Source organism: Varroa destructor, unplaced genomic scaffold, assembly GCF_002443255.2.
Source record: "Varroa destructor unplaced genomic scaffold, Vdes_3.0 BEIS01000005.1, whole genome shotgun sequence".
Classification (NCBI taxonomy): Eukaryota; Metazoa; Arthropoda; class Arachnida; order Mesostigmata; family Varroidae; genus Varroa; species Varroa destructor.
The window spans coordinates 2,017,490-2,042,781 of NW_019211458.1; the positions used below are offsets into that span (position 1 = coordinate 2,017,490).

At 42.2% G+C, this 25,292-nt stretch overlaps 1 protein-coding gene and 1 long non-coding RNA gene across 3 annotated transcripts in view; one reads left to right on the forward strand and one right to left on the reverse strand.

The window, feature by feature from the left end:
- The window catches only part of cpx (synaptic transmission protein complexin), a 257,489-nt gene that overhangs the window by 150,776 nt on the left and 81,421 nt on the right, over positions 1-25,292 (forward strand). The window lies entirely within an intron of this gene.
- LOC147755171 (uncharacterized) lies at positions 1,174-10,379 on the reverse strand. The gene is made up of 3 exons (XR_015328428.1): positions 10,212-10,379; positions 9,853-9,910; positions 1,174-3,350 (listed from the first exon to the last, which is right to left on the reverse strand). It is a non-coding gene; the product is annotated as an uncharacterized LOC147755171 (long non-coding RNA).

Here is a 25,292-nt window from a genome sequence, read left to right on the forward strand (position 1 = left end):
CCTTTAGAAGCAGTGGAGGGAAGCTATAATATATAAGAGCATTGACTAGGGTAATTGGAACACTGGCCTGCTTTTAAATCCGGGTCGAGCCTCCTCCGGAAAGAATGTACCCAGACCGCAGTGCGAAACGGCGACATCCGGAAGCTGTCATTTGCAAATTAAACAAATATCATTCTAACCTTCGATACAATCGAAGTTGTAAAATTTATTGGTCACACAGACTTTATGATAAACTTTCCTGATCAGAACAGATGGGCGTTTGCTCTAAAGATTTTAGTATCTATGAGTGTATATTGTAAAACACTATTTGCGTCGTACTTACTTAAGTGTAGAAGACCCTACATTCTAATTTTCAGATCTCATTATAGCTTGAGTATTGCAACACTTCTTATTCGGATTAGCTTTTTTCTGTCATACGGGCTTAAATTTAAACCATTTGATTCCCTGCGATTTGGCGATATCTCTAGCTAACCATCACTGTTGCAGATTCTAGGCACATTGAAAAGCCCGCCCCGATGTTCTAATCGATGAGAGGTGGCGGACCTCTAATAGTTTGGGATTATACTCTACTGTGTTGTTTTTTTTTTCAATGCTATGGAAAACGTAACGACCACTGGAGCTGGCAGCTGCGACAGTGGCACAGCAAGACCGCCACGAACACCAACAACAACGGGGGCATCAACAAGAAAAGCAAGGGTGGCACAACACACAACGCCAGAAGAGAAACCTGCTTGTCTAATGATTGTAGTTGTTAGAGCTTTTTTTATGTTGTTGGCGTTAATAATACCAAGTAAAAATTAATGTTATTAGTGCAGCGCAGATAAATCTGTGGTTTACGGCCGGCTTACGGGCCTGATAAACTGAATTATAGATTACAAGAGGTAGTTTGTTGGTATGAACCATTTTTGATGTTAACAGTCTAATCCAGGACTTTAGAGCTCGTTATATCCGCGTCAAAAGTGTGCAGCATCTGTGAGTATACGATGGGTAATGACGAATGCTTAGTTGACAGCAAGAGCCCTCCTTTGCATATTTCAGTCTTAGAGAAAGGATGTTCTTCACCTTTCCATGAGAACGAATGAGCTTCTTGGCTAGACAATTTACAACAAGCAATAAAAAGGCACTTTGATGGAAACACCTGAGATAGTAACACTTAGATGTTTTCAGGAATATATCTATAGAGCCTCATTTATTAATCATGGTATTTAATCATTTATTAATTGTAATAATAGCAGTTACTATTTTACCAGTTCTATGCTCGTTTTACCTGATTTTGTAGATAATAGAGAAAAGCCAGTACAGAATATATTTCGCAATGTAGAGTTGTTTGTTGTTCGATAAATTTTGTTGGTCTAACCGTAAAACGAGACCGGCCAGTGATCCAAAATAAAATCACCTACACGTTTACATAGCAAGAAATCATCATCATCATTATCACATAAATCGTCACAGTCTGAGCTAACGATGGTGTCAGAAGAGAATGGGATCGTTTTCAGTTTCCTGATCGGGCGAGTGCCTTTGAAATAGCCATCCCCGAATATTGACATATTTGCTAGATATTGACAGCGTATCCGCTACGTGTATATAGTTAGTGCTCTCTATAACTACACGTCTGAACGTAGCCAATAGGACGTCGCACAATTTGCTTTCCGGTGCCTATGAACGGTGTAGCAATAAGCCTATTTTTACTGATTTGAACTCGCTAGCCTTGTGCCTGACGGAGGCGTTTCGAGCGAACGTTGTACTCCTGACATTTGTCAAGCATATTCGGGTAAAGCGAACGTCGACTGTACAATAAAATCGATCGTGTAAACTGGCAGCAGCAAATGATTCATTGCGATAGGAATAAAGCAATAGAGGTTTCAAAGGACATAAGATTTCTGCGCCCTATCCGAAGTGTGCATCTCATTTCAGTGGGATTATAAGAACATATGAGCAAGTAACGTGTCAGGCCTGTATGGTTGTTGATCGTTACGATCATGGACTGTGTCAAGGTAATACAGACCCTCGTATAACAGTCACTATATTTAACGTCGATGCGTTCACTGGGTGACCCGAGTCGTGTGTGCAATACAGAGTGTCTATAGTACGTATGCAGTTGTATGCTATTCCTTTGATTCGTACTGTTCGTTTTTTCAGATCTATAATAGAAGCATTAATGTTGTTAAGGCAGCGTAGAGCGACCGCTTTACGGGCTTGATAAGCACCGTGCAATTGTATGATACCTGTGTTCGAGAACTACGGCTGAGCATTCCAGAGAAAGTTTAGCGTTTTTTTTGCGCTACACAGGTTTTGTATAACCAACCAGAATTTGTGTCATCTTTGTGTCTGGTTATTTTAATTTAGAGGTTATGTTATTCGAGAAGTATAGAATATGGCTGTTTATGGGAATTTCACAAAAAAAAAAAAATTTATCAACTAGTCACATGAGCTTCTCTTAGTGGCTTGACTTCTGTATATTTTATAGCCTGGACTGTCGCCGATCCAGCTCAGCTTGCTTAATCGCGCAGAGAATTTGTTTGGATCAGTCTCGCAAAATGTTGTAAAGCTGTGACCATAGTACCATTATTCAGTCATCTAGATAGACTAGTACCTTCAGGATCGTTCTCAACGCTTTCGAGCTGCGGCAACGAGTACAGAACGGTTGAGGCTCGAAGTTCTAAAGAGGGATCCATTTTCTTCTCTGGCTTGCCTGGTTTTTGGTCGCCAATGGTTGAACACCTCGAGGCAAGATTCAGACGGCTAAGGCAGGGTTAGAACGAAAGAGGCTTCGCTCCATCGTATTACAACTAGACAGCAGGCCGCAATGCGTCGGCTGAGGTCTAGAAGTTCCTGTCGCTTTCCTGATGCGTCTTAGAACCGGCGGGACTCCCCCTTGTGCCTATGGCACTCCCCAGCACCGTTCGATTTCGACGTTCGCATGCAAACGAACATAAGTGTAGCCTTCGGAGATTACTCTTCCTCGATTTTTGTGCGGTCTCCAAAGGGCCGAATCCAATCGCTATCGAAGGAACCGCAGAAGGCCGCCAACTTTAACGAGCGCACAGACAGAAGCAGCAGTCATAGGCCGGATACACGCGCCGCCATCCACCTTCATTTTTCCGTGCTCCCCTTTATTCTTCGTCTTCATTTTGTGCTTTTTCGATCTTTTATAGTGCTAGTACCTATTAGTAGTTTTAGTACTGGTATGCAGGGCATGCGTAGCAGTGCCTGCCTGTACAATGTCGTTCGACCGATGCACGATATTCCGTTACGCTTTTTCGTCCTCGTTGCATATCTCGCCTCATTTCCACGGACATTACAGCCTCCACTGTTATTTATCTCAGTAAAACAAGCTGTGTTACCGCCCTCTGAAAGGGAAAATAATGTCAAATTAATTCTCGGATATCTTAAGCATCGTATGGTCATTTCGTCTGCCCTCGGGCTTGCTTTTACCGTTTTGGACTTCCTTAGGCGCTTCTTCGTGGTTGTGAGCTCGATAGAATATCAGCGAACCGAAGGTTCATTTGCAGAAATTGCCCTCGCCAAAAAATTCGAATAAACTTGATTCTCTACATAGAGGGGCAACGCTGAGAGAACAAGAAACAGCAAACATGACGTTGTTCTCGTAGCAAAGACGAATAATAACAATGCCAAATGTGACTTGATTTCTTTTGTCTGTAATGCCTGAATTCTAGGTATATTGAAACGTAAATTGTTTATCCAAGCTGCCTAAATTAGCTCTTTTTTTTTTTTATAGTTACTTAAAAGGTGTTTGTTAAAGGAACCAGCGTAACATAACTTGTTCGAACCTAAGCTAATTGCTGTTTTAATTAGAGGAACGATTTGTCTAGGCGCAAGCACCGACTGGGTTAAATTTGTTTGAAAGGTGCTATTATTTGTGGCCATCTTTGACTCAACTACTTGTCTCCTATAGCAGTCATACTAATTTTGAGAAAGGATATTGAGTCCCATGAAGAGGGTCCTATTTGTAGGGCTTAGTAAATAATAATAATAATAACTTCCTTACAGCGTGTATTACGAGTTAAACAAACGAACGAGTAATTATCTATCAGAACCATTTGTGTCAATATTTAGTACAATACGATTTTTTGTCCTTATAAGCATGTGGTAACACACCCATATTGGAACGCAGCTTTTTAACCTGCGTTTGTCGATTTTTCGCCTAAATTTTTTCGTTACTGTACCCATGGCCGTGCTTGTATAGGACTTGTATAGGAAAGACAGGTTTCACTTAGGTTCATACTTGTATCGCTAGCCTAAAATTAGCGAGGGAAAGAAAAGGTTCGTGAAGCCCTAGCAAATGCGCAAAAAGAAACAAGCTTCCGACTAAGTGCAGGTTAATGATTAACATTAATAGCTACGCAAAAAGAGATAGTCAACACAACAAAACACCTATAATATATGCTTCATATATATGTCTCAAAGAATTTTCCGCAGGAGAAAATCCGAAAAAAAAAATAGCGCATGTCTTGATGCATTATTTTTCTAATGTTTTTTTTTTTTTATTGCCCTGGTCAGCTAAAGCCTATCCATGTGTATCACGTGGTTGTCTAACGGAAGATGTGAAATGTGCAGCGATAGTACGGTACACAAAAGGAAACGATGGAAAATGTTGATGTGTGGACATAGATTATCCATAGCCAAATTAACACAAAATATACCATAGATAAAAAAAACCGTGAACGCAGGTAGAATGAACGATAATTACGCCATTACATTTAATCTTATGTCGAAATTACCAACGGTTATTCCAACGAATTATATCTACTAAATACGAGTAATTACAACAAGGATAATTAAGATATATTATTGCGACTTTACCATCATGGTATTAGTTATGACTAACTTGGAAACATAATTTTATGTTTGCATCCCGAAAATCTATCGTTTGGAAACAAAGCATATCAGTCTCTACAGACGACATAACCTGAGCACTGCAGAATTTTTCCATTGTGAGATTTTACCAGCCATTTGTGAAATCAGTTTAGAACCTCTGTTACTTTACTTGGCTGTCAGAGGGCCCCAGCCTTGCATCAGCCATCAAGGTTAGTAAACTTGCATTACGTACGCTTGGTCGTTCTCATATGCTTCTTACGGCATCTTCACCGCAATCAGCAAACGATTAAGCTTTTACAGATATCGATACAAAGTTCCAGCGCACTACAGACCAAAGTAACTAATTGCGTTACGTTAAGAATTAAGTTATTACGTTAATTAAGAATAAAATCTAGTTCATCGCTCTACGAGATTCCAAATATGGGTTTTTTCTTTAATTGAGATTTCAGTTATTAGGATTATATACAAGAAGTTGTTTAAGATCCAAGATCACGACGCAATTAATGTGATTGGTGGCCATAAAGTTTGGGTCGTTTTTTTATAGAATACTTGATGTGCTATGTGTACATATATGTTGGGTTCTTTAGAAAGTTGTATTGACTATTTTAAGCCAGAAATTATTTTTTTGTGGTTAAAAATAATATCGCCAAACTAAACGTGCGTCATTTTGATCGATGACCTTCGGTCATTTTTCTTGGAAGACCCTAATCCCATTATTATCGAACTTCTGTGCTTTTCGGGCTGTGATAAGCAATTTTCGCCTACTTCCAATGAAAATAAATAAACATTATTAAGGAAACTCTGCAGAGATCCAACCAGACGGTGCATAGCGTGGGCTGTGCGGCAGAGGCATAAAAATTTCCTATTCAAGTCTTTTTGTCCGGTTAGTTAATGAATAGTGTGTAGCCTGACGTCACTGTAGGACAAAACGATGTTCTTTGTTCTCAGTAGTCAATGGCTTGTTGTAATCCTATTAGTTATTGATATCAGTTGTTTTGCTGGCCAGCAGTAACTCGTAATGCACGTCTCGTTTCGAGTCCCTATAGGCGTATCAATTTGAGACTTTTAACAACTACGAAAAGCATTTTTCACGTCAATATTTTCAGAACCATCTTTGAGGGGTTTTTTTTCCCCATAACAGATCTGACCAGGAGAAGCACAATTTTTTTTTTTAAACATTTGCGCTTTTATCCTACTAAACAATAAGTTATACTAGTCTTTTGCAGAAATTTCATTAATTTTTAAAGTGGTCTTTTTCTGGTCAATTTTAAAACAAATCAGCTTTCAAAAAACACTAATGCCGACCCAACCCAACCCGACCCGATCCAACCCTTGTTACCTGCGATATGCGACTCTAGAACCATATGGTAGGAAAAACGGTTAACACTTTCCAATATATATAGACGGCAACCTAATATGTACAGTGTACGACACCCAAAATTAGAACAAACGTGACGCTTTGTTTGTCATAACGTCCATGTGTTCGTCCGGTGCTCTTGGCATCGGGCTAGTCCTCTCTACAGCAATGCAACAAACTCGTAATGGCGAACGGCAGTGCGCCCTTTTCAGAATTTAAGCAAAGTTTATGGACCTTTTGGGTTGCTTTAAATTGGATATGTACCGCGTCGTAAAATCACTGTAGGATCTTAAAAGGAGTAAAAGCAGATTCTAACACAGCACAACCAAGAATTTACGAAACAACGGTACGGACCCCGAAGTAGGTCGTTGCCGTTCAATAAAACCGTTTCTAATGATTCCTTTGTTTCAATCAGGACGTTAGTGAATAAATCCGACGTGAGTGAGCGTACGATATCAGGGATTGTTGGCAAAGACCTCAAGTATACATCGTATGTCATTAAAGTCAGATAGATGGTTTCTGAGAAAAATACAAGCAAAAAATTTGAGCGGCGTTGTTTGCTACTCAAGTCCTGCGACGGTGAAGCAGTGAATCGCTTTAGATATAGTCGTTTCTCTCACAGGACGTGAAGTCGCAGAAATTATTGCTGGCTTACTAGCGATCCAATGGATGCGCTTATTGTAAGTAGACGCAAATTTTCAACCAGTGTTCATGTTCTGAGCGTGATGTCCAGTGAGGAAGATGTCATATCATCATACTTCTATGAAAAACACGAGTGTATTTCTAAAAAAGGTTATTGGTGGCGTTGTACAACGGCAATAATTAAAGTGCTGAATGAAGACCATACGTGGCGCAACGGCTTATAGAAGCCAATTAGTGCGGTACTAACTGCTCGAGAATACAAACATGATCTGGGATGAACACATGCGGTCACCGAACAGCCCAGATTTATATCCGTTGCATTATTATTTATAGAGAGTTACTGAACAAGGGTCCAGCAATTCTCGGCATGGAAACGGCGACTTTCTCGTTCCTTTACGAGAATATTGCTATAATATCCCTAACGATGATCAGGAATGATACTTCCAGAAGGTAAATATGTCATTTGTCGCATCGAAGTGAATTGTTTTCTATGTAACGTACCTTGACAAGTTTATACCTACTAATACTGTTAACAATTTACCGACGATAGATTATTCTGAAAATTTCCAGTTATTTAAGTCTCACGTTGGAGGTGTAATTACGCTAGATGACTTCTAGTCCTTGCAAAAAACCTCGTTAAAATATTCGTTTTCATTTAGATAGAAGACGTCTTATATAAAAGAAAGTCTTAATATATATATACGAGGCTTATACCTGCTATCCGGGCTAATCATTTTAGTTTGTTCAATGCAACAGTCATTCACCGTGAGTATAGTTTCAATTCAGGACCTCAACCGCTGACTAGTTAGCTGCAAAATATGACCTCTTCAATTCGCAAGTAACTTTCTAGTAATAACTTTGCACCAAGCGGTATATAGGCACAAGCTCGCGAAACGTTGCTCAAGTACGAAAAATTCCCACGGAATCTTGGGTTGATAACAAATAACAAATTCAAAAAGTCCAAGTGCTCAAAAAGCCTAAAAAATTGAAAAAGTAACCATTGACGCTTATTTGGACGAGCCGATTGATATTTTCCTTTTCAAAACGGCCGTTAATTTTTCCATCAAGAATCCTATTAAATCAAAAGCAGCCTTTTCAGTGATCGTGATCATTCTTTAATTTCTTTAAATCTAAAATTCCGGTATCATTTCATCGGAATCACATATCCTAATCCGACCACAACGTGTCCCTAAAAGTAGCAGGCAAACACGTTATCCACTAGGCCGTCGACGAAAATTAATCGAAAACTTATTAAGATACCCTGACGTGCCTGGTGGCAGTTGCTCTCGGATGTTTTAGAAGCTCCGTGAATAACATAAACGGCCGATTTTAGACTGCTTTCTAGTACCGTGAATGGCTGTGATAGACAGCCCCCGAAAGTTTGTCCTAAGTTAGGTCCTGTACGTTGTGTATATACAGAATAGGGCCTAGTTAAGTTTCTTAAGGTATTTAAGGCTACAGGTGTTTGTAAATGTTGGCGAAAGTAATCGGTCATATATAGTACTTACTAAGTGTTAGAAACGATGATTCATTTTGTCAAAAGCTTTAAAATACACATAGTCAGCTAGTTCTTACTATAACAGAGGTTTGATACTGCCAATGCTATATAAATAGATGAGACGCTGCTTTACAAAATTGAGCCATTTATTTCGTGTTATTCTAGCTAAGTATTTTAACATACGTATCTTTAAACCATGTTAAATTATAGAAGAATTAACAGTTTGTACGCGGATAGTAATGCATGAAAATAACATTCTTATTATCCAGCTCAGCTTAATAAATAGCTGTGCCGTACAAACGAATTTAATAAACCCACATATCGACTGACGGACACGTCAGTTCTTAGCTAAATAGAGAACAAGATATCCGTCTCCCAAAATATATGTCGTCTTTCTCTCATTAAACTGGTGCGTCATATAATAATGAAGTGGTCTTTGTAGGTGGGGAAAATAATCAACTTAAGTTTCTCTTTGAACATTGCCAACCGGCACATATGCAAGCCATATGGGTAAAGGTTAGTTTCTAACTTTTGACCTATTTTTAAGGTTCTCCGAATGCCTTTAGAAAGAGTAGAAATGCCGCAGATGTCCCGCTATTATAGAAACTCAGTAAATGGACTGTGCAAGGTAGAAGTATATTTACTGTAGCAGTATGTTGAGTTTGTTCATAGACACGGCACTATATTAGCCGTTAGTAGTGGTCTCATTAGTACGTTCTATATTGTTGGCCTACTCGGCAGGCCGCTATCAGACAACCGGTATTAGCGACTTCATCTGTGAATTACAAATGTGTTTCTAAACGCATCGTGTAAGCGACCTGTCACCACTGATATTCTACGGTAACGCTACCCATCCCGACTAGGAACTTCAACGAGATGGTTTCTATAGCTACGCAGACAAATAGCTTTCACGGCAATAACAGAGACTTCACTAACTGAATCATGGCTGAAGGCCTTGCCTCAGTTGCACGGGAAACCCAAAAAGAGAACGCAGAATCGCTCCCTTTACGACTAATGCTGAACCCTGACCCTTTCTTTTCTGTCCTATTTACCTACAGCCCTTTTTTGACAATAACAATTTCGAAAGCAAGCGTAATTGCACGAAAATTCACTACCGCCGCGAATCATCGAAATTTTCGCAATTTTCAGGGATAGAGAATTTCTAGCACCGACTGTAAACGTTTGATTCGAATGGGTAGATTCATTGATGTGTATCTTAAAAGAAAAAAAAAAGTAAATAAATTTATGCACAGTACGGGCAGAACAGAAGCGACGTTTTATATACCTAATTTGACCGTGTCACACGTTAGATCTTGTACATTAGATTATACATATATCATAAGTGTGTTTATTGTTATCCGCGAAATAAGATAATTAGTCAAATGTAATGCGATGTGAAAATTCAATTTTGAAGATGGCGACTGACAATAGGCACACTCAAAACGATTCACACAGTATTAATTATCGTATTATTCTTTATTTAGAGGTAATCAAAAAGCTGATTTAACTTACTTACCACAGCGCGATACTCTCTACACGATACCCTTACGGGGGCGTTAACTCGCATGCTCGTACTGTAAAACCAACAAACAACCCCACGATGAAACAACTGTTTTTGCTAATTGATAACAGTATTTTTTTTTCTAACTAAATACCTGTTCTCTTAGCCCAAGGGTTTCAGGGGTTGGGCTCAGGGGTGCGAAGACGCTAGCGGGATCGGTAGTAATCAGGCAACAAATGCAGCAGGAAGAAGCCGTGCAAACATTGTAGTTCTTATTCTCAACTGTTGCAATTTTAGCATTTCTCCTGCATTTCCACGTAAAGGTACCCGGGGCTAAAGCTGTACAGGCACGAAACACAAAAAAGACCACTTACCCGCTATCACCATCATTTCAACGGCAACGTTTTGGCAAGTTAGTCAAGGTGGCAGTCGAGCAAACGACGGAGCTTAAAGTGGTCAGCAGAATTGCCTGGTGGTGGCAGTGGGGTAGTCTGCGACGATCACCATCAGGAAGGATGGCCCACACCAATCGATACAGCCATCAAATCCAATCCCCTGTAAGTCATATGGTACCTCCCGAATAGAATTCTCCCTGGCAAGTAAAATGTCCCCTCAATAACACCAGATAAACAACAGCTAGTTTGAAATTATTGATGTTGTCGTTGTCGTCGCTTGACGTAGTGTCAACTTGTCTCGACTGCATTGGGTAACTAACCCAGTAGGTCGCTACCGACGTCCTATTGGCTTAACAAGAACCAAGCGACTAACAAAGACTTCCTGCCAACCAACCAGGAAATCATTGGTCCCAAAGGCAGCATTTGACCTCGTGGCACCTCTGATTCGGATTGGGGTAGCTCTGATGGTCGTTGTTCTTGAACTAAATTCTTTAGATTTGATAGAGCCCGCCATTTGGCTTTTTCAATTCGCAGAAAATCAACCCAATCAATTGTGTAGCTTTTATTGTAGGCAAACACTGCACATAGGCCTCAATAGGTTTAAAAAAAAAGACTTGGACTTCTACATCCCGGGCTGCCTGATTAGACCGTTGCCGCTTTGAGGCCTGAGCAAGACTGGTTTGAAGGCGGGGTACCATACGGAGCACAGGTATATATTTTGATCCTACCCGAAAGACCAGATTAATGCGCACCGGTGGCTGGTTCCTTCTCGTCCTCTTCCCCTCCCAGCACGATGTAAGGTAATGGCACTGTTCAAAAAGACGCGTAAACCGCGCGCCAGTTCATCCACTCCCATCACCCATCCGCTCCGTCTTCGTCCTGCCATCAAACACTTGTTTTCTTTCGATGCACCCTTTACCCTCCGCCCATATTTCCGTACGCACACAAATATTCCCTCAATTGCCTCGTATTGCATGCCATCGTGGTCGTCGGGGTTGTTGTCGCTTTTGCGCTATTTCGTCGACCTCTATCGTGGCGCAGGTCCGTCACTTTCAATTCCATACGTACATAGATAAAATGTTGTGGTCATCGATCCCGAGGGTGGAGTGACTTCATTAGTAGTACAACAATAGCAAGCGATCGAAAGAAATAGGCCAGCCAAAGCGAAAGAGGGCGCAGGAGACTACCATTATGGCACACGTGATCACAGCTAGTGTTACTGTGCTCATTAGACAAATGATAATGACAACAATCGCTGGCCTTTTCAAGGCCAATACGTATGCGCCAACTACATATAGACGTATTTAACTCTTATTTGTTGACCCGAACGTGTTTAGTATCTGACTAAACGGCCATCAAGTGGCGGCACTATTCAAACGAACACGTAGTTTGACACGGCTTCACTTCTTGCCATCGAAATATTTCCATCGCGTATAGGGTAACTTGGCAAAGTTTGAACGTAAACACAATACGTATTTGAATCGACTTCGTTAATTTCAGCAAATCACCTTAGTATTTGACTGAAGCCATTTTAAATTAATAATTGTATAATTTACCATCATGGGCAGCGGTCTGTTGTCATTCTCGCCTAATTAACTCGAACGGCTTGGATGCTTTTCGTATATCCGTATATCATGCATTCATTGCAGTGTAAATAAAACATATATAGACACATATATAAATTTGTGTAAGTAAAGAGCGTTTTCTTATAAATGTATATATGGACATTTTGGCATAACGTAATGAGAGAGCGTTCGTTGTCGGTTTCTGATCGTAAGATAACGAGTTCGTCATCGCCAAGGTGATGAGCTTCCTCTCGAAGTTCGTATGTAAACATGTTAAATATGGGTATATAGTGCTATAGGGAAGGGTGATACATTGTTGCCTGCCGGTAAACAGGACAACCCAGTTCGTTTTATTTGACAGCATATAAGAAGACTACGATACGGCTACTTTCCCCTAAACGTTGAACGCTATTACCATTCACGCTTAGACAGTCGACGTTTGGAACTGTTTCGAGGAAAATCTAACGATGGCAGATGGAAAAGGACTTCTGCTGTCCCTAAGAACTAATGAGGCCTTTTAATTGGTTCTGTCGACCGCTGACCGACGAATATCCACACACAATAGGTCTAAATGGATCGATATAATATTTTTCTGTCAAAGAATAGACAAATAAATCACTGCCAGTGGCCGCATTGGCAAGTCTCATTAGATGGCCATTATGTTAAATGGTCATATTGTGATGCAATAGGTTGTCTATTGATCACACGTTTAGTGAGTAAGCAGTCTGAGCAGCAACTCATGTTAGCGCCTATAGCCTGCCGCTCGACTTACCACTATTAGGTCCTATACTTCGCGCCCGATCTATCAAACAGTTTAATGTGAAAAATGTAACCAACTACTTGATTGACGTGAGTAAGTACTAAGTTAGTTGCACCTCTCTGCCATAATTAACAAGAAGTTCTGATACGGACGAAATATAACGTGCACTTAGCGACAACAGTTGTACCGCTTGTGTGCATTTGTATGAAGGGAATGAATTTTTTTACTGACGGTATTAGCGCTACCACTCATTGGTCGGCCGTCTATTTCCTAGCTAGCTAGCTAGCTTGGTAGTGACGATCGACTGACTGATTGGCAAGTGCATTCGTTTTCTGGTTTCCATCCGTTACTCCCCTCTGGCCCCGACGATCCGCTAGCTCAGGTTTTCGTCCTAAGTCCATAGGGAACCTACGCAGCATTCTGCGCTGCTTCCGCTTTAATTAAGCTATAATGATTGGATATCGCGTTTGTGTGGCCCCGACTGCGTATCTTGGTCTACGTCTTATTTGCTGCATTTACCTTCTAGGTAGGCAGCGACAACGTGTGCACGCAACGCGCAAACGCCGTTATACATTATAGCTTTAACGTGCATGGGCGCAGCTTGTATATGGGTAATGGTCGTGGTAGGGGTCGCTTTGCGAGACCCCTTGGGGACCGTTCACTACAGCCTGTAGAAAGGCTGTAGGTAAGGCACATTACATCACGACCAGGCAGACCCTGCCACCGGTGTTTCATCACCCATTCAGACCGCAGCAAATGCTTCGGCGTTTTACAAGGTGCAATGTGATACGACTGCTGCCGTGTAACAATCTGACCGCCATTTCACCGACAATGGAATGGATAATCCGCCGCAGGTCTAAACGTATTCCTGTGATGCACCTATTGCGGCATCGGGTACTTATTCCATACGTAAAAACTGGACACAATTGGCTCTTAGTAAGAGAATATTACTGTGAAATATTAATGGTTATGAACTTTGGCCCATACAATAAACAGCAACATACGTCATGTTGGGCTATAGAATTGAAGTGCATGATCTACCGTCTTGACGCTGTAAATCTCTCAAGTATCATTTTAGAATCAACAGTAGGTAGAGAAGAACAACATGACTTTCTATGCATCGCACTTCTTCATCGACCCCAGGGGGAGTACCGCTGATCTTACCATTTGAAGGTTCGTTGATGTACTATTCTCTTGAAAATACTTCAAGTGCTCGACGCCTATGAAAACGGGCAGACCCCATAACATGCGATATACCCTATAGTGATGAAAATTTCCACATACTTGTAGAAAGATTTAACTCGGCCATTCCGAAAATGACCCTAATTAAATTTTTGCGCTGGATAGGATAGGAAACAAAAAAAAGGAAAAAAAAATCATTGGGATGGGCTAAAAATTTAATAAGACATGAACAGGTCGAGTGACAACGACTCCGTCCCGGCTTGGATCCATGATATATAACGTTTAGGCCTGTGGAGGAGTCACATCTGGAATCGAATCTGAAAGTTACTCATCCATTATCTAGCCACCGTGGCAAACGTAGGTGAGTGTTATGTTAAGGAAGCCGAGATGACGTCGAAGATGTATCCACAGGGTAATTTCAGACTTCACTAGATTCCTCATTTGAATATACGCTGCCTCGCAAGGCAGCCACATTTTCACTATGCTATCGAATAATAACGCTAATAGTAACTATAATGACACTGATCGAATAGCGCCTGCGAGCAGCTCGCTGAAAGGCTGGGGTTCCGGACCCGAAACAGCCATCTTTGATTTGATTTTGATATATCACTTTTTTTTTTAACAATTTTCAGTAATGTTGATCTATTAGTAAGCAGCGTGATACCAAATTCGCGGAAGAAGAACCGCTCAGATGTACGTATAAATAACCAGCATTTATAATAACCTATATACGCTTTGTCTGTCTTGTAGTAAATGATCTGTATAGCACAGCGCATATCGTGTACATCAAAAAATTCTCGTTCACTACTTTCTAGCCGACCGATAGAAAACCCTTACAGCAAGGAACCCTTATAGCTCTTGCCCTTATAGCAAGGACGCAGACCCTTGCCATTATCATTACGCGGCTTCACTGTGCTTCAATTTTCACATTGTTACAATTGAGACGACAACAACAACGTTCCGCCTGAACTTTTAACGATTGCACCGTAGTACGTGCTACTGTTCTAGCATACAATCTTGTTCGAAACGTAATACGTGACATTGGTTACTGCGTCTCCATTTTGTGTAAGTAAAGAAGCATTTGTATCGTATCTATTCGTAACTAGTTAGGCGTACGGGATCTGTATTGTACCTATGCCGCCATATCATAGTGGTATACATGTAGGTTCAGTGAAAAGGTTAGAAATTGCGGCATTATAGCTAAGCCTATAGTAATAGCCCTGACCGGTTAATAATTGATAGGGATAGTAGTTTTACCAACGGCTGATGCTTCCGATGAATCAAAAAGCCAACAGTAAATTAGCTAAACTAGAGGTTATCAATGACGGGGACAGGAATTGATGAAAATTCACTGTGGTTCAGCTCAATCGTGCCCTTTCGACAACTGCCTTCCGTTATATTCATCGTTGTTATCTTCTCCCTAACACCCGACATTCATCGTGCAGGACTTACTACCCGGCCACTTGATTGGCCTTATCCGAGTTCGTCACTCGTGCGGTTGAGTATAACAATATAGCATGTACACTCTATTTTCTGTCCGTAAGATGATTGCTCTAAAAAGCTTGAATATTCACCTACTGTTGATGTACCTATTGCTCAGTACATCCATTCGTATGTAAATAGCCTGGCTTAGTGCATTTCCCTACCAGTTTGACATATACAATTATAGCGGATATTTCCGCTAGTTTGCAGCATGTTTTTAATGATGTAATACTTTATTCACTCGAGCTGTATAAGTTGAAAGGAAAATTCCGGCGTTTCCTTTTCGGCTTATTCGTTGCTCGCTGTTTATCCCAGCTGCATCTTTCAAAACAGGCTCTTTCTGCGCACGCGCTATAAATGCAATTTAAGTGTAAAAGAACTTAAATGTGGACGTTGCAGGTGGAAAGAAATCTATTGTCGACATTTTTTTACTATGTATTTCGCCGAAGCCAAAACGACGCTATCACTAGCAGGATCGCAGAGAGTGGTTTGCCAAGCTTAAAAACGGTATCCGACAACCGGGCAACAAAGAATGCCCTTCGCTCTGACCGACCCTCTGAATTTGATGACGACTATCTGAAGGCACTACTGGATAAGAACAATCGATAAACAACTTCGAAATGGCTAAAAGGATGGACTGCAGCCACAAGACTATCGTTAACCACTTGAGGTCCCCTGGGTTTACACAAAAACTTGGAGCTTGAGTACCCCATAAACTCTCTGAATTTGACAACGAACTCCGGTTCGACGCTGCATCCCAACATCTCGCCCGTTATCAGGCATCATGCGGCCATAACAACCGATATTGCACAGAATTGTCATGAGTGATGAGAAATCGTGTTTGTGCACCAACATGAATCAGAAATCAGAATGGCTAGCTCCAGGAAGAGAGTCGAGGCCTTGCGGCCAACCAGATCACTATCTAAACAACCCCATACTTTGCGTTTGGTGAAACTGCGAGGGTTTAATTTACCGAAAATGGCCTCCTATGGGTCAAACAGTTGATCAGCACGTTTATTTGGTTCATTTCCGTCGAGTCAACCCCACCATTCAAGAAAAATAATACGGCAGACTAAATATCCTAGCGCTAACAGCAGCCAGACACGGTGCGTTCGCCTGGCACGGAATAAGGCACTCGTGTCGGACAAAGAGTTCCTGATGGTGCTCACCGCAGAGTTGGGAAATCTTGAGGTGGCCGATGCCAGGAAAATGCAACGAGCAAACGCTGTCTTAATGAGATCGTCATTAGATTTGAAGCAAGAGCCGATGCCCTTGAGTACGTACCCATCAACGGCTTCCTATGTCACGTCAAAGTATACGCCGCGCTGCTGCGGCTCACGCGAGCTCATGCTGAAGTTGCAAACACGCTTTACTACTCTGGGAGGAAGTGCGCATGTGCAGGCGTTCACAAAACTGTATAGCGGGTGGTTTCACACCCTCCGTTGCATATCCCTTCAGGTTAGGAAGGTAATGGCTAGACAGAGCACAGTCAACCTTAACCGAACCCAAAACATATGTTAGACAGTAGCGGCTGGATGTTAGGGCGCGCACCAATAATATAATAAATTGTAAGTATTTTCGCCGCTATTGCTAATCACGAACGAGCTATAGAGCCAATAAAACACATTTGTGTCGGTACTAACCGACCCACATTTGTGTGTTCCTAAACGTTCAGACCCAATACCATCACATAGCTGGCCGGTGCGGGTCCGCTCAGGGCCCGTAGTCGTCTAACAAAAATGGGTGCAGCAACAGGGGCAATTTGTCGTGCTATTTCCGTTGCACAAGCTAGGATTGGCAACAAATTATGGTTGCGGCATAAATAGACATCGCATCCATTCGAGATGCTGTTATCCATTTCACTACCTGGGGCTAGCTGGTCGAGTTGGTTCAATATAGAGGACAAAGGGTAACGCCAAATCATGCCACAAACGAGAAGCGATTGTCGATGTGGTTCAAGCATTTGAATATTGGACTACAAATCCTCGCCAACGCATGGAATCGCATACTAATCGGTGCCGAGAAGAGATACTGTGACGCTTGCACCAGCTGATCGGTAACGGTTCGATGTGCAATGCTGGCTGGCTATGGTGATGCTGCTGGTCCTAATAGCGATGACGGTGGGTTACGATTAGCTGGAAGTGGTACTCTTTTTCCCTATTATAACACCACAGCGGTCGTCCGACCTGATAATGACACGACAACAGGGCAACCCGGATACGCTCAAGCACACGCCCACAGATGTATACGTTTGCTCGTACGCAAACAGACAGACTGATAGACAAGCCGATAAACACAAACACATACAGCGTCGACTGGTGCCTGTTATGCTCACGTCGATAGGCCAGCAGCGAGTGCGCCACATCATTTGCAAGTCCGCCGAGCTGATGGTGGCGATCAACTTCCCCTAAGGGAAAACTCTTCGTTTCGCCTTTCAAGTGGAATCCTCCAGTCCTCCCAACGAGCCTTTTACCTAATCGAAACGTTGCGCGAATGTCACGTTGAAAGCAAACGAGCGTAAGCTCCAACCTGATGGGATAATTCTACTTTCCTAATGAAATAATTCAGTTCACGAGATTGGGCTAAAAGTAAATACCGATCATTCGACATGTTCAATGAGCAACTGCAAAATTAAATGTACGATGTCTACGATGAATGATGATCAAGGAGCCCTAAACTTATACATCTAGCTTTAACAAGCTACCGTTTTTGGAGCTTTCCCTAGTTTTCTTAGACTGCTACTATCTGTCGTCCTTGCGTTCAGACGTTTCTTTCTCATGGTCTTGTTTTTCGGTCCGGATTAATGACACGCCCTCAGTTGCATGTTAAGGGAAACCGAGGGAAGTAGGCAGGCAAAAGACCTGAACAAAAAGATCATAGTTGTCCTTTTCTTTCGCTGTTTTCCCTCATTTTTTCGCTTCAGCAAAAGACAACACTCTAACAGCGTTGTGTTGCTTGATTATAAGGGGCCATTATACGAACGATGAAAAATGAGGGAAACGCCATTGCTGTTTTGCCTCGTCGCGAAGAAGGGGGATTTTCTGTGTGGCCTGTATCTCGCCAGCAACGATCAGTCTATCATTTAATCACAATTTTTGCGGCCTTTCTGTGTATGAAAGCGGGCACAAACAACTTTTACAAGGAAACATCTCTACAGAACTTAAACATAAGTGTTATACTTGGCAGGCGCTGTTCGATGTAGCAGAAACGCTCATTTTGTAAAACGTACCCTCATGGATACGCAATCCATGCCACAGTGAAGTTACATCCAACTGTCGGTCTGAGTTTAGACCCAGCTTACTGTATTACTGATAGATCAGTTAGAGCAGATGCCCGAGTGGAGAAATGCTAAATAAATTGAGTTATTTAGCAATGCTAACAAGTGAGCTCCTGGTACCAAAGATATGGATGCTTTCCAGATCAATAGACGATTTGTATCCGATGGTAGAGAAAAGGCTAGCGCGTTTGAATGTCTTTCTTTTTTAGCTGTGCTAAGTTTGAGGTTTAATGAAATGATATCTGATTATTCCTCAATTAACATTCATCTTTCACTGTTCACCTCTCTAGCCAAAGGTAGGCCTAGGTCTGACGTTGACAGCTATACTGCCTGTTTTTTCCCAATAGCCGATCGCGTGCGTAATTTGTGTGATGAACTTGCGATTGACCAAACAAAGGACAAATCGTCTCCACTGCACTTAGTCGAGATCACGACTGACTGCAGACAAAATTTCCATTGCGTAAATTCTAGAACATTTTGTGACGAAAACTTGCTACCCACGACTGATATAAACTGACCTTGATGACTGGCTCCAAACACACAGCATAGAAGAATTCTGTGTTATCGGATTTGATAACATCGATGATGCTAATCCTTGCGGCATCTTCAGTCAACACCGGCTTTTGCGACCTTCGTAGGTACGAGCTAGTGCGAGTACAACAGCCACGGTACCACAATGCAAATGTCAAAAAAGGTCATGATTTTGTCCCTCGTTATCAGAGAGGTAGTTGTAACAGTAGCTGAGTCTATCTAGTACTTAGGGGTCTTTTTATTCATCCATACGTTAGTGTAGTTTTAAAGATGGCGAACTCGACATGTAGAACAACCTGTCGCTCCTTTGTCGTCTAAGAGGTTGACAATGAAACACAAGTTCTTGTGTGACATAGTATAGTAGTCCTGTAACTAACAAACGCATCTGCTGCCGAGACGTATGCCTGTTTAATGTAAAATTAAAACATACCACAGGGTCCAAAATATATATTTATAAGGCAAGATGTAGCATTCCTACCGCAAAGGTCTGCTTTGCCGAGGTTCATAAAGCAACCCTTTAAGACTGCAGAGAAGAAGATAATAAATAAACTAGCCAATATAGATAGTGATGATTTGTGCAGTAATCAAGCCAAAGGTACTCCTAAAGTCACTAGCACCAAGAACATTAATAATGTTTCGCCTGAAACTACTGAGCTTTTACTATTGAGGAAAACAATTATGCTTCAATTGCAGCAATTCATAGGTAATATACTTTATGTTAGGTTATATGATTTTCGCCCTGTTTGCTACTATTAAACGCGTATTTGTTAGCGCTTTGAAGGCAGAAGGCAAATGTGTGGAAGACATAAATGTAGAACTCTATCGTAGTTCTGCCCTGTTACTAGCGTCTTATCGCCTCACAGGAGAAACACTTCTGTCCATCCGTCTGCCTCGCTCACTCGTACTGGCTGCCATTTTCAGAAACAGTAGCAATAATATCGTAACTGAATCGTTGCTGCCATCGCGCCTCATCTCCGTAAAGAGAGGAATGGGGCTTTTTGTTGGATCGGTAGGGGACGACGGTAGTGCCGACTAGCGGTCCCTGTGCTGCATATCACTTAGACCAATGCGTCTAACGCCCCCTATTTCTGGGTTACTAAGAACGTTTCAAACGGCGATAACAATGCCGACGATAAGGGCCCTTCAGTGTCAACTACAGCCACCGCATCATTAGCGAAGCGGGTTAGATAGCGGCGCTGGGTCAGACTTCACCTGGCTCAGAAGCTATATCCATGCCCCTATATACAAACAAGCTCATTCGAAACAACATGACAGAGCTTCGTGCACGATCTCATCTTTGCTTTATAGCCTCGCACAGCTAGGGTTGGTACCGCTTTAAGCTGCCATGCGCTACCAAAATTTTTTCATCTTTCATTCAAATAGTGTCATCCACCCGTCCACTCATCCACCCACTTGCCAATGTAGTGCTACAGTTGGGACGATCGAATTTACCAAGAATGGAACGCCATTGAATACTAATAGCAGTTGTTGATGCCACATTATCATTACTATCTGAGTGTTAAGGACTCTGCTTCTTCAGATCATAAACCCGATCGTAAACTGGCCAAGCATATAGCAACAAATAGATTGTTATATAAAAGCATAGCTGGCCTAAGGCGCTCAATACTATAACACGCCGCCCCTTTCTTCGCCGTTTCCGACATTTCTACCATTTTCATGTGTCACATGCAATCAAGGAGCAAGTTTCGAGCAGCCTGAAATTTATATTTCCACTTAGAGATATCTTCTTCATGAAGCATCGTACTAGCAGCTGGAAGCATGTCGAGGCACGCTACATATAGTAAAATATTTATTACGCGTCCTAATAAAGAAAAATATAAGGCTGTTAGAAAAAGCGAACGTATTTAAAAGAAGGGCCTTTTATTCTTAGTGTTGTATCTTATAATTATATTCGCTTCACTCGTATCCGTATATTAAGCCAGATGAATAAACTAAGAAAAAAATAGACATACATACGTATAAACATAGTGTGATATGAACGTAAATGTATCATATTTGTAAATATACACATCAGCAATTACAAACGTGTCATAAACATTAGGTACACATATTATGAACGTGTAAATTAATGACGATAACGATTCAACGCCATTGCTAATCCACAACGGTAGCCACCCTAACTCTATGAACGACTTCGAAACATATCAATCAGGGTATATCACTCATTCTCATCATCTGTCTAAACGATGCACCTCTCGAAAATTTCAAGGGAAGTATATGTATATAGGCGGTCCTGATATGCACAATAGAAGTTTGTACAATTTAACAGCGCTTGATAGCCAAGATTGCCAACTCTCCTGAGCCAAGCAAATAACGCTGGTGGTCAAAGAGCTCTCAAATACGTGGGACCAGATTTGTGTCAGCGCGGTACTGTAAAAGCCGGCTAGGACATATGGACACTCAGGATAGCAGGCCATCTGGGAGGAACGTAAGGGCATGTAGAAGACTAGAGCTTTCGTTCTAGACTAGGGACTAGAGCACGGTTCATGAGAAGTGAATTTGCATTTGATGCAGATATATTTGATAAGGCCGTTTTCCTCGTCGAGCTCCGGTCTACCCCTCCGTCTCCTGTTACAACGCTGGAGCTGATCTAAATGGGCGGATACCTAAAACGTTACCCTATTTCTGCTTCCGTTTCCCTCAACAACTAACCCAGAGCGTTTGAACCACCAGGCAGCAACGAATCAGCTTTCAGGCGCTGCAACAAAAGAGCAGATTCAACGAAAGTAGCACTCTGCCACTTTCAATCGTAAGCGTGCGAAAGGAGCCGGCGCAAGGGAAAAGGCTGTTTGATGCGAACGGAAGATTATTTGTCCGTTTGTAACTGGCACTGTTGTGGTTTTTTTGTTTTGCGCTTCCTGCCTTTTCTCCTACTGTCAGTTAGCCATTAACTTAGGTCAAAACGATTGAACACTATTAAACAATTAAGAACATCTATATTTCGTGTGATTTTCAGGTATGCGTATTATCTGCTCATGCATCCGATTGCGCCACAAGATATCAGTGTAAGATAATGACGATGCTGATCATGGCAATAGGCTGGTAAGATAAAGTTGATATGGTAACATCAGGTGCGCCTGAGTCTGGAAGAAAGCGCTGTGTATCCGTATAGATGCCGAAGTGGTGGGGCAAGAAGTAAACCTGCGCTGCTATCGAGAGTGGCCATTTACGGGGACGGACGGAACCTGCCAAAGGAGCTAGCAAGTCGCTATGCAAACGATAATCCGATATAAGTCGACATGCAAACACTAATTGGAGTCAAGAAGTGCATGTGATTAGGACCCTCCGTTTCTATGCAGATCGTACCTTTTGACGTCGGGGCAGCCTCATGGCCCCCGGCAGATACTCTGATTGCTGTGCTATGGGTGGCGCGAGAACGAACTCTGATATCCAGGAGCGGTAACATGCTCCAACATGAGCTTATTCTGTATCGACGATGTTTGCGTCTATAGAAAAACAGCACAAAGAATAAGGCGAGAGGGATGTTTAACTAGTCAAATATGAATTCTTACAATCGGGGTTCGTTGTTTTCATTTTTAGTGGCGCTACTGCAGAACATCGGAAGCACTTGCCTTCCGACTAGGCATCTTCATTTTAGAGAGAGTGCCGAACATGTTAAGATGTGTGTATGTGCCTAATCTCAAATTAATTTTCAGTTGGTCTGTTTCGGTGGCGCTCATACTCGTTTCCTTGAGGCCGATAGCGTGAGGAAAAAGGCTGGGAACCCAACGTTGGTAGTTGGATGCTGAGGCGAGAGGCTAAGTTGATTAGCGAGATCTCCGTCCAAATTGCGCAGACTCCCTTCTACACAGCTAAGCTAGTAAGCCTACTGCAACAGGCCGCAGCGGGCCTTCCACTAAAAATGCTAGTCACCGGCGCGTTAACCGAAAGTGGAACACGAACAAAAGGGTGTCAGCTGTGGCTGGTACTACTGTAACAGTGAAAGCGACTGGAGCAAACTGCATTGGGTTGGCATGCCAACGAATAGATAAATCGTGATGTATTGCTGGGCTCAACACTCGTCGGTCCGTCTCTTGGCTCGGGATTACTCTGCTTTCCTTTGTAGAAACCTCCTTGTGTCACCCGCTACCTCATTGCCGACACCGTCTTATAGATGACCGCTGTTTTTCCCGTGACTTGTTTCTTATTCGGTCGGTCGTTTTGTCCTTCCCTTTCCATGGCTTGCTCTTCTTCTTCCACTGAGGATGTAAGGATGAGCGAATTCCGGGTCTCAGAACAGATTGGGCTACCTCCTGAACTGCGTTTAGCAGACAAGCACTAAGGCAGAAGTCCACCCGATTACTTACAGACTCCGACTGAATTTAGCGTTCAAATTCCAGTATTTCTTTTATGCCGACATCTTGTCGACAGTTAACTGTTCCATGACAACTAGCTCGTTTCGACTAGCCAGCTTTGGTAAGAGAATATTAGTGGTTTCGCAGCAATGTATTCACAAGGAGTGTCTTGGAAAGCAAGTCGATCATCTAAATGAGAAGCGGTGCAATGACGCACGGACGACATAAACAAATGGTGCTTTCCTGGTGTTTTCCCGGATCACTCGCACTCTAGTAATGAATGAATTTATAATGCCGTGACATTCTTCGACATACTCCCACATTTCAATCAATTAATGCTGAGGTATGGTTCTGCAAAAACTAGTCCGATCAGGTTTGTGGCCCTTCTCATTGCCAAATGCGATATTACGAATTTCGGTTGATAGTGACAGGACAAAAAAGTATTCCATCTACACAAGGTGGGAAGAACACAGCGGGTGCCAGAAAGCCTTCTATTCGTCCTATCAGGTCTTTTCTGTTACGTTCCCTTACGTATATCACGGGACTAAGTCATATATAACTATTGATTACCCTCTTGTTTCTATCAAGCTCGTCGCAGTGTATACGACCTTTGGAATCCCGTCAAACTTCTCGGATGGAAGTTTGGCTTCCCAAACTCCCAAAGCTCCACATTCCCTCCAGCGCCACCTATCACAATAAGGACATCAATAAACGGAATATACTTTTCATATCGACGTATAAACTACACCTTTGGTCACCTATTCTATTTAAACGTTTATGATTGTGGTTGCGTGTTGCTCAGTGCGGAAGGATATGCTTAAAAGTAAAGTAAAGTCCTGCTTGAGTGTGTACTTCACAGAGTTTATGAAGCACCGAAGCTTTTAATTTCCAGTACAGAATCAACGACAGTGAAATGTTCGCAACCCGACAGGGCGGCCATGTCATAGATTGTTTGCCATGATTTGCACGGGTACAGGATGCCATCTTTGAATCTCGCAAGTCATCTTCGCGTAATGCGCTTAGCTACAAAGCACCCGCTGTCCACGGCATGAACGTCCTAGGTGGCTTTGGTATCTTCCTGACCTCGGTAAAAGGCAAACAAAAGAAATCTTCTTTAACCCAATGACACACAATCAAACATTAGGTAAAATTCTGTTCAGCACAGAGCGAAATTCTGGTGGGATTTTATGGATTAGTAGTAAGAGCGCAGCGGAAACTTATTTCGAAATGAACAGTTCATGGTTAGGGTAATGGGAAAAGAACATTTGAAATAAGTCGGGCGTTGCTTTTTGATCAGCCTAAACCTTGACGCTTGGAGTTACGCGGGTTACTACTGATGAAACAAAAGGTTCGTAATGGAAAGAGCGAAGCGACGTGCTTCCCTGAATTTGGGCTCCGAGGCCAGTTAACACACGTGTGTGTGCACGCTAGCTTCCATAGTTGGATGCCATAATAATAATACTGCCCGTACCGCCATCGTAAAAGTAGTGGCGGTCGCTGCAGTAGCCGTGGTATTAGTAGACAGTTTTCTGCGATCGTGGCGACGGAAGGTAAAGTAAGAGCTACTTTAGCAACTTGACGCTGAGATCCACATTGGCTGCGGCATAGACGACTGTCTGTGGTAGAGGTACTGATTATTTGGCGCAGGCAGGCCAGCAGCTTCAGTGGTGCATGCGTGATAAGGGAAAAGGTTCGCAAGGAACAGAAGATGGCGGTAATTTTGATTTGCACTATCCGTTGCCTGTAACTCTCTAGAGACGAGAATAGATCGAGGCTGAATATGGCCGATTTCCACTACTTCTATGAGACGCAAACGGTAACTGCTGGTGTCATTATAAGTGTTTTATGTTAGATGCCTTTCGAAAAAAGAATGCCCCAGGCTACACTTCTTCTTAACGAGGGTATATCTGTCAGCAAAGTCATCAAATGCTGACACGAAAGGAAACT